Genomic DNA, 4546 nt, shown 5'->3' on the forward strand with positions numbered 1-4546 from the left:
CCACGTTTAAACTGAAAAAGGCAAAATAATAATAAAATAATAAAAAAACCAATCGGATGTTTTTCTTTGAAAGTTTCCTTGAATGAATTGACTAATAACCAAAGTGAAACTAAAGCTAAAATCAACTCACAAATTAAGCTTTGCCCGCAAAAATCACTAAAAAACCGTTAAAGGTCCAATGCCTTAAACAATCCTCTTTTCTTTTATTGGTTAACATGGACCATTCAAAAATCATAAAATCAATACGTAACTTTGCCGCTTTTGTCAAAAACCAAAGAGATCGTTAAGGGTCCAACGCCTTAACGTTTCTCTCCTTTCAAAATCAAAAGATCGTTTAATGGTCCAACGCCTTAAAATGACCTTTTGTTTGGATAAAATATATCTTGCTAAAAAAGATAAAAACAACTTAACCAACGTTTAGTTTTCAAAGAACTACGTAGGTCTGATTTCCTCATCGCAATTGAGGAATATGTAGGAGCAAGGGAAACACCCTTGTCAACCACAAAAAGATAAAAAATACAACAGGCATAAAAAACATAAAAACGTAAAAAAGGGAAAATAAAACAAATCGAGGACATGATATTGCACACTTGGTTAAAGGCTGTCGTCCTTTGTGACGGACGCATGGGGTTCTAGTACCTTTCCCATGCGTAAAAACAACTCCCGAACCTTTCACGGTGGGGACTGTTTTTAGAGAGTTAGGCCAATCACTCAGTATGCATTCCTTACCATGACTTCTCCTTTGTTCATTTTCCTTTATTTTTTCTTATGTCCTTGTATATAACTCTTTTATGCTTTTCGTGTGCTTTTTAATGTATGCATGAGATAAATATTTATTCATTTGATGCACACAAACACCAACACCTTTTTGTACACACGGTGAGTTGAAAAAGGGGGCCCTATACCCTGGTCCATGGGAACATAAGGAGTGGAGGTGAATCTGTGGTCATGCTGGGTCTTCGACTTGCTTGATAACAGTGAACCCTCTCTAGAGTTTTCCTCTTTGATAACATATTGTTGCTGGTAGTCCCTACTGCCGCAATATGTTTTTGAAGGGGATGATACCTCTCGAAACCATCAAGAGAGATATGACCACCTTGGGGATTATCACTAAAAGCCTTTTAGTTCCTCCCGTTTAGGTCCCTAAAATAGGGCACGAAGCGAACACGCTGCGTGCCTTTTAAACACTGCCATGCATATAACCTAAATGTCATGTATGCCTTCGTTGTGTGATTATTTGAGGATATTGTCGTGCTGTGTGCATCTCCTTGTTACCCTTACTTTTTTGCATCTGCATCATGTCATCATGCACAGGTTGTGTCTTGATCCCCTCACTTTGTCACGAGAAGATGGAAGGTCCGTGTCACCTTCTTAAATGCATGCATTGGGTGCTATGTTGCCCGAATGTTGTATTTATGAAAGAGATAATCTCTTGGGCTCTTGCATCTCTGCCATACGCATTTCTTCATGCACTCATCCATTTCACCTGTGATAGATGTCAGAGTCTTGATTTGCACTGGTTTTTATTCCCCTTTAGTAAAACATGGGATCGAGTCAGGCGCCTTCGTTTAAAAAGAGGTTCTATCAAGTCAAGATCAAGAGCCTAGGAGTCGCCAGTCTAAAAGAGTTAGGACAATTGATGGGTCAACTCCAGCAACAAGCCTTTCGCAAAGCTTACGGTAAGATCTGGGACCGAACCATGGCAGAGGTCTCCACGGAGGCCATTGCCTCCCTCGCCCAATATTATGACCAGCCTTTGAGGTGCTTCACCTTTGGGGACTTCCAGTTAACACCCACGGTGGAGGAGTTTGAAGAGATCCTGGGATGCCCTCTGGGGGGAAGGAAACCATACCTCTTCTCGGGATTCTATCCCTCCTTAGCTAGAATTTCTAAAATAGTCAAAATCTCGACACAGGAATTAGACCGCGGGAAATGAGTCGAAAATGGGGTGGTTGGGGTACAAGGAAATGTTTGGAAGCAAAGGCGAGAGTCTTGCCAAGTCAAGGCGAATGGGCCCGTTCATGGACATCCTAGCACTTTTGATCTTCGGGGTGGTCCTCTTTCCAAATGTGGATGGGTTGGTGGACCGAGCAGCGATTGATGCTTTTCTCGCCTTTTACGACCGCAAGGAAAGCCCGGTTGTCGCTATCTTAGCCGATCTATATGACACATTCGACCGAAGATGTTAGAAGAACAATGCAAGGATCATTTGTTGTACGTCGACTCTCTAAGTATAGTTGGTTTCGCACTTCTTTTGCCAAGAGATGAGACACGTTTGCCCGCTAGAAGGCCACCGCTCATGCACCGAGAAAAAAGAGGCAAACTGGGACCGACTCTTAGCAAGCAAAGAAGAAGCGTCTGTCAATTGGTTCCCTCGATGGAAGGAAGGAAGAACCGGGATTCTTATTTCGTGTGGGAAATTTCCAAATGTTCCCTTGATGGGGATGAGGGGTTGCATCAATTACAATCCCGTCCTCGCTATAAGACAACTTGGTTACCCTATAAGAGGGGCGCCATCAAAGGAAGGCCTCATACCTTTTACTATACGAGGTTTCAATAGCACCAACGCGGGGGTGTTTCAGAGGGTCCACAAGGCATGGGAAATGTCACAAAGAAAGGACAAGGAACTTAGGGGAAGTAGCAACGGGCCCATCGGCGGTTACCGTAGGTGGTTGAAAGCCTACGCACAAGATCTGGATTGGCTCCTGAGTTTGAGGACCATTAAGGGGGTGGAAGTTGAAACTTCGGAAGAAGACGAAGAGGTATAGGCCCTCAAGACAAAACTTGAGAAAGCCCAAACAGTCAAAGAAAGGTTCAAGTCAGCAACTGTTAGGATCCGAAAGAAGAATGCCAAACTGAGAGACGTCAATATAGCCACTATCAAGACCTTGAAGCAAGAGACCAAGAGGGCCCGTAGGGAAGAATATGGCTGGAACAAATTCCGAGGGGCTGTGTGGGGCAGTAACAGCGAGCTTAAGCTCCGAAGAGAGGAAAAGGACCAATCGCGAGTAGATGGTTTGATCTTGAAGGATGAATTGAGGGTCTGCCTAAGGTCCAAGAGGATCTTGTCTTAGTGGTTAAGTGAGACCGAAACAGACATGTTAGCCATTATCAACAAGTACCATGAAGAATTAAATCTAGCCATGGCCCACGAGCACAAAGTAGCGGACGAATACGCCCGAGTCTACGCGGAAAAGGAGGCTAGAGGAAGGGTGATTAACTCGTTGCATCAAGCAACGATGTGGATGGACTGGTTTGCTCTTACTTTGAACGGGAGTCAAGAGCTTCCCTGATTGCTGGCAAAGGCCAAAGCTATGGCAGACACCTACTCCGCCCCCGAGGAGATCCACGGGCTCCTCCGCTATTGTCAGCACATGATAGACTTGATGGCCCATATAATTAGGAGCCGTTAAGGAGTTTATATTGTCATTCAGATTTTGACTAGTTATAACTTTCTGAATAAAATGAGTTTATCCCATGATTTTACTCCAAAACAAATAGTGCGAATCAGATCACTCCCACATTCCATCTCTAGCATACATTCATTTCTCATTACGTACTCCTCGCATTTGGTCTTTTTAAGAAAGACGCCATAACTAAGTGCGCCCCAAGGCGTCCTTATCGCACCAGATCCAAATCTAGGACGATGGGTGACCTAGAGAAAGTACAGGAACAGATGAAAGCCGACATGTCGGCTTTGAAAGAACAAATGACTTCCACGATGGATGCCATGCGGGGAATGAAACAACTAATGGAGAGTAACGCGGCCACCGCCACCACTATTAGTTTGGCTGCCGAAGCAGACCCGACTCTCCCAACTGTCGTGCACCACCCTATTCCAAACATGGTGGGGCGAGAGAGAAGCACACCGGGGCACATCAGCAACCCCCATCCGGGGTACAACCAAGGAGCTTACCCTTATGGTTTACCACCTAATTATACAGCACCAGTCATACGTGACGATGCGGGTCACGTTCCTCCCCTCATCCTCAAAAGGGAGCCTCCTCGACATCCTGACGAGGTCCACAAGGATCATCGGGAGCATGCTTAGGGAGACGTCGACTCCTACTCCCTGTTTCTCACCGAGGGACCGGCACCCAACGCACTACCTCAACCCAACATCACGAAAGAACCTCGAAACCACCCAACGCAGCCAATGTTTCTGTCCGCGGGAGGGCCACCCCGGGCAGTGGAAAGAAAGGGGATACTCGATCTCATTGAAGAAAGATTGAGGTATGTTGAAGGGTTCAACAATTATTCATTTGCAGACATGGCTGACCTATGCCTGGTACCGGACGTCATCATCCCTCTGAAGTTCAAAGTACCTGACTTCGATAGGTACAAAGGGACGACTTGTCCTAAGAATCACCTAAAAATGTATTGTCGCGAGATGGGTGCGTATTCCAAGGATGAGAAGTTATTGATGCATTTCTTTCAAGATAGCTTGGCCGGGGTAGCGGTCATTTGGTACACTAATCTAGAAGCTTGCTGCATCCGCACTTAGAAGGATCTGATTACCGCCTTCCTTAGGCAGTATCAATACAAC

Source organism: Glycine max, chromosome 5 (assembly GCF_000004515.6).
Source record: "Glycine max cultivar Williams 82 chromosome 5, Glycine_max_v4.0, whole genome shotgun sequence".
Lineage (NCBI taxonomy): Eukaryota > Viridiplantae > Streptophyta > Magnoliopsida > Fabales > Fabaceae > Glycine > Glycine max.